Source organism: Camelus dromedarius, chromosome 19 (genome assembly GCF_036321535.1).
Source record: "Camelus dromedarius isolate mCamDro1 chromosome 19, mCamDro1.pat, whole genome shotgun sequence".
Lineage (NCBI taxonomy): Eukaryota > Metazoa > Chordata > Mammalia > Artiodactyla > Camelidae > Camelus > Camelus dromedarius.
This window is the reverse complement of record NC_087454.1, coordinates 19,410,696-19,421,172: the sequence shown is the minus strand read 5'-3', so window position 1 is coordinate 19,421,172 and position 10,477 is coordinate 19,410,696. Positions and strand designations below refer to the sequence as shown.

At 46.6% G+C, this 10,477-nt stretch overlaps 1 pseudogene; it reads right to left on the bottom strand.

Annotated features, from left to right (window-relative positions):
* Nucleotides 1-1,497: 1,497 nt before the first annotated feature.
* Nucleotides 1,498-7,754, bottom strand: LOC135318469 (patr class I histocompatibility antigen, A-2 alpha chain-like; annotated as a pseudogene).
* Nucleotides 7,755-10,477: the final 2,723 nt, after the last annotated feature.

The following is a 10,477-nucleotide window of genomic DNA, read 5'->3' as shown; positions in this document are numbered from 1 at the left end:
TACCCTTCTCATCTTTCCACATGGGGTCTGACCTAGGGGAGTGTGTGGATCACCAGGTGTTAGATTTGGGAGCCTTGGTTTGTTCACTTCCTTCCTGTTCCTTTTACAGACAGTTCCCTCGACATTCCAGCCAGGATGAGAATCACTGCTGGTGTCTCTTCCTCCTCCTCAAACTGTCTGATGGCAGGGGCTGTGGGGGCTGAGATCTAGAGGAGAAATTCCTCAGGTAGGAAAGGAACACAGGGTCCTTTGTCATTTGGCTCCATGGGAAATCTCTGCTGCCCCAGCCTGCCCTGGACAGCCAGCCTGAGACAACTGACCCCAGGTCCCTCATGTCTCTTCCCCCAGTGATTCCAAAATATACAGCCCAGCACCTGCCCTCTTCTATTTGTTACACGCAAGTCATTACGTCCAGTTTATATTCCAAAAGTGTCTATTACACAAGAGCATGATACCAGAGGGGCGAACACTGGGGACTAACGTAGAGTCTGCCCACCACAGGGTGCCTTTGAGAACCACCTGACGGCCTCTCACAGGGCTGAGACTAGGAGTGAAGAGCATAGGACAAATAAAGAGATCAAGTTCACAGGATTTGGTGCTCACTCCACAGCAATCCAGATCAAAACTACGTTCCCGAAAACCTGTCCCAGTCTTCCAGGTAATTTGGGATTAAAAGAGAGAACTGTGTAGATGGAAACACAAAGGTTGGAAATGAAGAAAAAGGCAGCAGGTCTGAGTTAGCGCTGTCTCACTGCCATTGGCAATGACACTTCCGGTTTCTGCAAGAACCTCAGGGGTGAATCTAGTGGTTGTGGGAAGGGGACCCCCCCCCCATCCTTTAAGTCTCTGAGGAGGACGTTTATCTCTTTCATTACTCTCAAGATACAATATTGTTTTTAATGTTCTGTCTTGACTGAACTTGGGAGGCTTTTTCAGGGGCTTCTTCTTGTCTTTTCTCACTAAAAACATTTGCTCTACAGGTGAAAGAACCAATATAAGGATTCTTAGAAACTCTACACACATCCCCTCCAACGAAATATTTGGAAACTGAGGAGATTCCCACCAAGTGGATGTGTGGAGACCGAGAACCCACTGACATACGGGTGGGCCTAAGACAGGACTCAAATTAAGTCATCTCTGTCAATGTTTCTCTAGTGGGGGTTCAGGATGGTGCTTTGGCTTCCAGGTATCAGTGTCAGATTGGACTCTATGCAGCAGACATAAAGGGACCTAGATCTTCCTTTGTTCAGTTAATGGAAACCTGAAAAATGGTCATTGGTTCCTATATGGAAGGACGAAGGGAATTCCTACTGTACACAGTTGCCATATATTCTAGGGTATTTCCTCAGGGGACCTCAGCTCCCTTCAGCCAGTGAGTCCTGGGTCTCAGAATTGGTTCAAGTCTGGAAGCTGGATAAGAAATGATAACTTTCTATTAGGCAACTCATCTCAGCTCTCAATTCAGTTATTCTTATTAATTATCATGTTAAACAACACTTTTTTAAAATTTAAAATATTATTTATTCAAAAGTCAACAAGCAGCTGGAGGAATAACTCTCCCAGACTTCAGACAATACTACAGAGCTACAGTAATCAAAACAGCATGGTATTGGTACAAAATCAAAAGTCAACAAGCAAATATGGGGGGGGGCAAAGTTCTTACAGTCCATGCAGGGGTCTCAGCCAAAACTGCTTACAAGAGCCAGCAGGCATGTAAATGTGGACATGAGCTAGAGGGAGACACGTCTTCAAGAGGCACTGAAGTCTTCAAGGACTTAGCTCAGCTAAACACAAATTTAACTTTAAGAATAGATTTAATTTCTCAGGCTGTAATAAGGTTTCTTAATCTTTTTTTTTTTCATTTTTCAGTTTTATTAGGTAGAATTGTTACAATTTGACTGCATGTATACAATATATTGCATGTAAATACATATACACAATACACTGCATGTATTTTTAAAAATTAACATATATGTACTGTTCATTGTTTCTAAGAATGTTTAGAGCTTTAAGCTTTTTAAACTTACATAGTTATCAAAGGAATAAAGCCAACAACAAAATAAAAATTAATTCAAAAAGATACATACACCCGCTATTAATAGCAACATTATTTACAATTGCCAAGATATGGAAGCATCCTAAGTGCACATCAATAGATGAATGGATAAAGAAGATGCAGCATATACATGTAATAGAATACAACTCACCCATAAAAAGGAAGGCTATTTTGCCATTTGCACCCCTTCAATCTTTTTTTTTTTTTCACTTCAAAAACCAGAATTTTATAACTGGCATAAACATTCCCATTGCATCAAAAAACAACAAAATACCTGTAAATAAACTTAGCCAAGGAGGTTACCTATACTCTGAAAACTGTAAAACACTGATGAAGGAAACTGAAGATGATACAAAGAAATGGAAAGATAGCTTGTGCTCCTGGATTGGAAGAATCAACATCATCAAAATGGCCATACTACCCAAAGCAATCTACAGATCCAATGCAACCTCTGTCAAAATACTCACGACATTCTTCACAGAACGAGAAAAAACAATTCCAAAATTTTTATGGCACCATAAAAGTCCCCAAATTGCCAAAGCAATCTTTTATAGGTCCCCCCCATTCTTATTTTTGTTCTCTTTTCTTACTTGATGACTAGAGAAGTTCCTTTAACATTTGTTGTAAAGCTGGTTCAGTGGTACAGAATTCTTTAAGCTTTTGTTTACTGTGAAGGTTTTGACTTCTCCATCAAATCAGAATGAGAGCCTTGCAGGATAGAGTATTCTTGGTTATAAGCTAAACAACACTCTTGCTGGCTGTCCATCCACCTTGTCCCTAGAAATGCCACGATCTACCAAGCATTTCCATAAAGACCTTGCAGTCAGATTTTTCTGCATCTATTTGACATTGTTGGCTTTTAGGAATTTAGTCCTTGTTTCTGCCTTGCTGTCACCTGTCCTCTGACGTTCTGGGATCCTATTATCCCTGATGCTGCTATAATATTATCACCTAGAATCAGTCCTCTCCTAGAAAGGACAGACACAATGGGGTTAATAATCTGCTCACTTGCTCATTCCTTATTACCTGAGAAAGTTTCCTTTGGGAAACAGTCTCCTGGGTTTTTTCCGGTTTTACTTTATGCTAGCATGTCCACTCCCCTGAGCTTTTTCATGTCTTCCTGCTCAGTCACCATGGTGGTTCTGGCAATTCTGCTTCATTTGATATGGGGTCAGAACTTTTTGTTAGAACAGCTTTATTGAGGTATAATTCACATATCTCATTCAACCATTGGGAAGTATTGATTTTAGCATATTCACAGAGGGGTGTGATGATAACCACAGTCAATTTTGGAACATTTTCATCCCCTCAAAGCATTTTTCCGTCTCTCACAAGTGATGATCTCCCCTCTACCCCACAGCCACCTGTCTCCACAGTACACACAATGATATCTGTCTTCTCAGAAGATGATCCTACGCTTATGGGTCCTATGGTCCAACCTACAGTAAATATACATCAGATCTGCTCTATTAATCCATGAGTTGGGATTGGAGCCATCACTAGATCTAAGGGCAGAGAGAGGGAGTGGCTGCAGAGAAGACAGAAATCCTGTAAGAATTAAATGAGGATGTGAAACAACTCGGTCCCTCCTCTTCACTAATTCCAGAATCTTTGTTCTACAAAAAAGGTGAGGGAAACACGCAGAGAAGAATCCCAGAAATAGCAGTAGAAGGAGGGCAAGAGCTGGATGAGGCTGAGAATTTCTCTCGTGATACCACTGAGAGCCTGTGTGCAGGGACCCCTGGGACTTGTGGGGACATTGATTGGCAAAAATGACTCCTACTGGTGTCAGAGATGGGAGACACCCAGAGCAGAATGAGAACAGAGCTCTAAATTTGAAAAAGAACAGTCATACTTTAAAAAATTTTTTTAAATAGGCAAAATATAAACACAAAAATAAACGGGCTGAAGGCTGGACTCTGGTCTGAGCCTTCACTGCCCTCACTGCCAATATCTTCCAGAGAGGACAAGGCCCAGGTGACTTCTGGGTCCCTGTGATCACAGGTCCTGGTGGGACCAGGTTCTACTGAAGTTACAGGGACACAGGAACAGAGATGACCCATCCCAGTAGTGACCCCTCCACAGCCCACAAGGAACTGAGCACTGACTGGGCACAGTCCCTGCCCACACTCCTCACATACTTCTCCTGTCCCCCCTGCAACAGACTCAACACAGCAAACATGCAGATTCTGGAAGGTTCTCAGTGCTCCATTTATTTCCTCTCTCAAACTTTGGGAATCCTCACCTTTATTATTCCATCAACCCATCAAGGCAGTAATAAATTCATATCCAGATTCATTCTCATTAGGAAAGTAAGACAGTATTACTCAGAGCAACACAAAATTAAGACAGGGATGGAGACGGCCCAGCCCTGCTTCTGCTGAAAAAGAAAAGTCAATCAGGGAAGAGAACACAGGTCAGGGTGGGGAGGGGTCCTGGGGGGCAGGGGTGGGGCACTCTCCCCACTTACTCACATTATGGTAATAGGAGCACAGACACATTCAGACGCAGCTGCAGAAACAGGAGTCAGGGGATCTGAAGTCACAAAGTGGGACGTGAACACATCTTGCATCACTCAGTCCCTCACAAGGCAGCTGTCTCACACTCTGAAAGAAAAGAATTGTGAACCGATTCAGGTCAGTCATGGAAGTGCTGACATTCTCAACAGCCCCCCATATGCCCAAAATGTCCCACTCAGAGAATCCCCACACCCAGGGCATCCCCTCTGCCCCAACCCCTCTCCCAGTCTAGGCCCTCCAGGGTCTCACCTCTGGGATCCGTAAGAGACACATCAGAGCCCTGGGCACTGTCTGCCTGGAGGAGAACAAAACCAGGACGTGGTCAGAACCCACAGGAGAGAAACTAGAGAAGGAATTCTGAGGGGTGAGCTCCCCCCATGGCCTCCCGGCTGAGCCATCACAAGGGTCTCAGGAACCACACTCACTCCCTACTTACTTGCAGCCTGAGTGTAGCTCCCTCCTTTTTCACCTGTGAGAAGAGAACATCCTATGGGAGGCTAGGAAGAAAGCTGAGTCATGAGTTCCTAGAAAACCCCCTAGTTCTGGACCACAGAGAAGTTTCCAGATCTGTGACTAGTAATCCAGGACAGGATCAGGAACATGAAGAAAGATGTGGGAGGACTGGGCCAACTGTCCTCCCAGAAGTCTGTCCTCAGTGGGGACCTTCCCCTCTGACATCTGACTTCTGGTAAAATGGTCCCCAGGCAGAATTATCAAGGTGAAAAATTTGTCTTTCATTTTCACACATGCTTTATAAAGAGTCAGTGCTAGCACTCAGCTCCAGACTGGCAAGCATGTGTGTGTGGATGGTTCTTCCCAGTAAGGAGGCAGGCAAACTTCTACCTGGACTTGAAACCCCAGTGAGACAAGAAAACTCAGATCTCTCCTCCCTTCCCTACCTGAGCACTTCTTCCTCCAGATCACAACTCCCGCCACCACAGCTGCAGTGACCACAAAGAGAACCAGGCCAACAGTGATGCCCATGATGGGGACGGTGGGCTGAGGATATGGCTCTGCAAAGAGAAAAAAACAGGCCCTGACCTCAGGGTTGAGTCCCAATCTTGCTGAAGGTCACCAGAAGGGCTTCTGCTTTACCTGAGAAGAAGCTCCACCCCACTGTTTCCCTCCTCACCCCATCTCAGGGTGAGGGGCTCCTGAAGCCCCTCATGCTGCACGTGGCACATGTATCTCTGCTCCTCTCCAGGAGGCACCACCAGGGCCGCCCACTTCTGGAAGGTCCCGTCCCCCGCAGGCGTGGTCTCCACGAGCTCCGTGTCCTGGGCCTGGTCCTCCCCATCACGCTGCTAGGTCAGTGAGATCTCCGCAGGGTAGAAGCCCAGGGCCCAGCACCTCAGGGTGACCTCATGGTCAGAGATGGGGTGGCAGGACACATGGGTCTTTGGATGGTCTGAGCAAAGAGTATCAGAAAATAAAGACTTTAGGTTACCTCCTTTGGTCACTGAAGCACCATCAGGTGACAGTCCTGAGAAGGGAGAGGACAATGGGTTTGAAAAGAAGCAGCACAAACCTGGGACACCAGCCTGGATTGGGTAGGTATGGGAATACCTCGTATTGCTTTCAAAGTATAGAATCGGGTTGAGAGTCAACACAGGAGGCTTCAGGAGTGCAAGAGGAGAAATACAGACTAATGGTCTTGAGTGGGTGGAGGGTGAATATGTTAGAAAAGCTGGAGTCAGGATCCAAAGGTGTTCTCAGGCTAAGAACAGGCCTTGAGAGAGAGTCATGGCTCACAGGATGGCGGCCTGGGGCAAAGGGCACAGCTGATCAGTTAATTTCAGGGATGGTCTCCCACTTTATCCCAGAAGAGGCTGCACTCCTTAATTGTCCTTTAGAGAAAATCAAGGCACTGGTGAGTCACTATGTATATTCTGTGCCATTCGGATCCCATTTTCCTCTCCTTGTGGGACGCCAGCTCCAGCCCGAGGGGAGATCGTGGAGGCCCCGCGGCCCTTCCTTCCTGCGCGCTGCAGCGTCTCCTTCGTGTTCTCCAGGTGTCTGCGGAGCCCTTCCAGGCAGGTGCCCTCCAGGTAGTTCCTGTCGTCCTCGGCCACACCGGCCGCCTCCCACTTGGCGCAGGGTGATCTGAACCGCAGGGTGCGCCGCGGTCCAGGAGCGCAGGTCCTCGTTCAGGGCGATGTAATCCGCGCCGTCGTCGGTGTCCTGCATGTACCCGTGGAGGAAGCGCCCATGCGGCCCCACGTCGCAGCCTTACCTGCCCTAATAGGTGCGAGACCCCGCCCCCGCCCCGGGTCAGCCCCGCCCACTCACCCGCACCTCCGCGGTCAGCACGGCCGCTGGCCTGACCAACAGCAGCGATTAAACCTAAACCGAAAATGAAACCCGGTGAAAGACCAGCCGAGTACTCCCGGGTCGAGGGCCGGGCGGGTCGCGGAATATCTGGGTGACCCTCGGCCTGGAGACCCGGGGGCCCCCGTCCCGTTCCTGGGGATGGGGATCGTGACCTGGATCCGGGCCCGCGTCGCTCAGCGGCCTCGCTCTGGTTGTAGCAGCCGCGCAGGGTGTTCAGGCCCACTCGGAAAATGTGTGCGTTCCCTTTGCTTCTCCGTGTCTCCCGATCCCAGTACACCGGCCACTCCTGCTACACCCACAGCGCCCGCGGCTCCATTGGAGCGCTCCGAATCCGTCGGATTCGCGGCGTCAGTATTGAACCGCACGAACTGCGTGTCATCCACATAGCCGACTTCCACGTACCAGAGCTCCCTGCGGCCAAGCCGGGATACCCCCGTTTCGAAATACCTCATGGAGTGGGAGCCTGGGGGCGGGGAGGGGTGAGACCCTGCGCGACCCTCCTGCGGACGCGGGTCCCAGGATCTGATGTTGAAGGGGCGAAAGCGGGGCAGGGATGAGGGTGCTCGCTAGACGTTAAAGCGGTGGCAGGTGGAAAAAGGGCCAGGACCTCAGGGTGGGAGAGAGGAGTGGGAGGGTTAGAGGAGGGGTGACGGGTCTGGGCGAGGGGCGGCGGGGGGAGGGGGTTGCTCCTCCCCCGCAGAGGCCATTCCCTCCCATCCCTGCACTCACCCGCCGAGGTCTGGGTCAGGGCCAGGGCCTCGGAGAGCAGCAGGAGAAGGGTTCGGGGCCACCAGATCCTCACCCTGAAAGTCTGCGAGAACCAGAGTGAGGACAGGCCCATACTGAGTTTATAACTGGAAACCGATTGGCTTCTCTAGAAACGCGACACCAATGGGAGTGAGAACTGGGACCGCGTCACCAGTGTCCAGGCAGGAAGGCCCGGGGAGATGGGGCATCCCCAGCACAGATCGTCCCCGCCCTCGATGAGACCCCTCCACCCCCGAGAGCCACGGCCTCCCGGGGAACTGGGACTTTGCTGTGATCCCACCCCTCCTGCACTGAGAGCTGTTCTTCACGCTGTCTCACTGAGTCCTGTCCCAGGGGCTAATTCAGCAATTTTCAAAGCTTTTGGTCAGAATATCTATACAGTCTTCCAAGTTAGGAACACCTCAAGGATGATAATGTTGTTTCCGTGGCTACTTCTATCGATAATTTCCATACTAGGAATAATACTGTTAAATTTAAAAAATTGTAATAACCTTTAATGGAAAAAATATGAAGACGAATATATATGTATGTGTAAGACTGGGACATTGTGCTGTACACCAGAGATTGACACATTGTAATTGACAGTACTTCAATTTAAATAATTCACTTAAGTAAATATTTGTGGGAATACAGAACAATGTGATGTCTCCTAAAGAATAACGAGTATACAAAATTCCCTTTAACAGGTTAAGGCTGTTAAACAGAAACCAGATGCTTCCTGGAGGCAAATGATGTTAGTCTCAGAAAACTGAGCAAACATGAACAGAAAACTGCTCCAGCATTTACACTCTGCCTTTTGCTAAAGGGAGGTCAAAAGGCTGTCTGTGACACAGACCTGACCAATTCACAAGTCGGAAGAATGAAGCCAGGGGGAGACAGGATGAAGACTATCTTTTAATAGCTAACCTAGAGCGCTGGGGGCCTGGTGGTTGGTACTAGGCTTCAGTCATCCTCTAAACTACTCTTAGGTTATTTCCTGCTAGAGAATCATAATAAATATGATGCAGACCGGGCATTCAGGGCTCTTGATTCATGAGGTCTCAAGTCCCCTGGTCCCATCTTTTATCTTATTCTTGTGTCTATTTTTCGTAAGTGCTGTGTCGCCTGTCTGTTTAAAGGAACCGTTGTTGCGCTGGCCGCAACAAATATTAATATCCCACTGCGTTTAATACGAACAATGACTATTTCCCAAAATAAGCATGGTAGTGAGAAGGTGAAGCTTTTTACATTTTTACATTTTTGCAAGTCTCTTTCTCGTCTGTCTCATTAGAAGACCACTGGATTTTCAATTTAATTTCAATTCGTTTAATCCCTTATTTGGATTGAAGTCTATAAAGAGGCTCACACATATGTAGGAGTAGTATTTTTAATAACCTTTTCAGATAATTGTGGAATGTTCCTTTTTGATACAAAACTAAAACTACACAAGTAGTAGCTTCTCAAAGGTTATTTGCAAAGTGGGCCTGAAACAATATAACTGAATATTTCCTGTTCTGTTACATTAAAATCCACAGGCCTGTCTTGCACACTGAATGTCTCTTGTACTGATGAACGAAATTTTTTAGCTAATACATTGTTTCACTGAGTTATATAGATCTTCCAATGTACAGAATGATGTCATGGTCTTGTCTTGTCTCCCTGTGTCATGGTCTCAGGTGTACCTGTCTGATGTCGAAGTGCTGTGAGATGACTTATGTCAACAGCAGAATAACACGGCCGAGTGGGGAGCCCCGGCCCTGCTTCTCACAACCCTGAGGCCCGTGTAAGTGTCAGACCAGTTCCTGTGGTCGGAGGCTGCTTTGTCCTTCTGAATTCAATATTTTAAAGTAACTATATCCCAAACGAAAAATAACTAAAGGATATTAGAAAACAATTTGGAAAAGAAGAAATGCTAATGTCAAACAAATATATTAGCAATAAATAAATGTAAACAAAAAATGAAAATGCGGAATAAGAAATGGGAATGAATTAAAATCCACCATTTTGACAAAATGAAAATAAATGAGGAGAGTATTGATTTTGAAAAGAGTATAGGAAAAATACACTGTTATAAAGATTAATAGGATTGAAAATTGTTACAAAATTTCTAAAGAGAACCTTTGCAAAGTGTCTCAACAATTTCAATATGCTTACATTTTGACACAGAAATTTTTGTTTTAGAAATTTATCATAAGAAGATGATTAGACATGTTCTCAAAAATACACATTCAAGGATGTATCTTGAATTATAGAAGCAAAGAGTAGAAATAATCTCAATGCTACAATCACTGTAATGATGGTCACTATGAGTAGAGGAGCACTGACTATGTCTCAGGCAGTCATTCCATGTGATTTACATACGGGGTCAATTTATGCCTCAAAGCAAACCCATGAGGGGCCCAATATGTGGTCCCTTTGTGCAAACAGGGAAAGGGAGACTCAGAGAAGTTAAGGAACGTCTCTTTTGGGGCCACTTTGTATCAGGATTTGGAGACACCCGAGGAGAACAACAGTTAGGCGCCTGGTGATGGGAGACGGGCTCTGCTGTGCGGGAGAGGGACAGAAATGACCGAGACAGATGCACATCACGACTGTCCTAAGTGCCGTGAGGAAGAGCTCATGATGCCATGAGAGTAGATAACAGGAGTCCCGACAGGTCCCCTGCCGCTGTTATCAATAATATCTGAAAGATGGAGCAGATAATGGAATATGGAACAAAACCGGAATTCTATATGATTGTATACAATCATAGAATGAAAAAGAGCTCTTGGGAATTAAAAATAATGTCATAGAATGAATACTTGAACAGATGAAGTGGAAGATT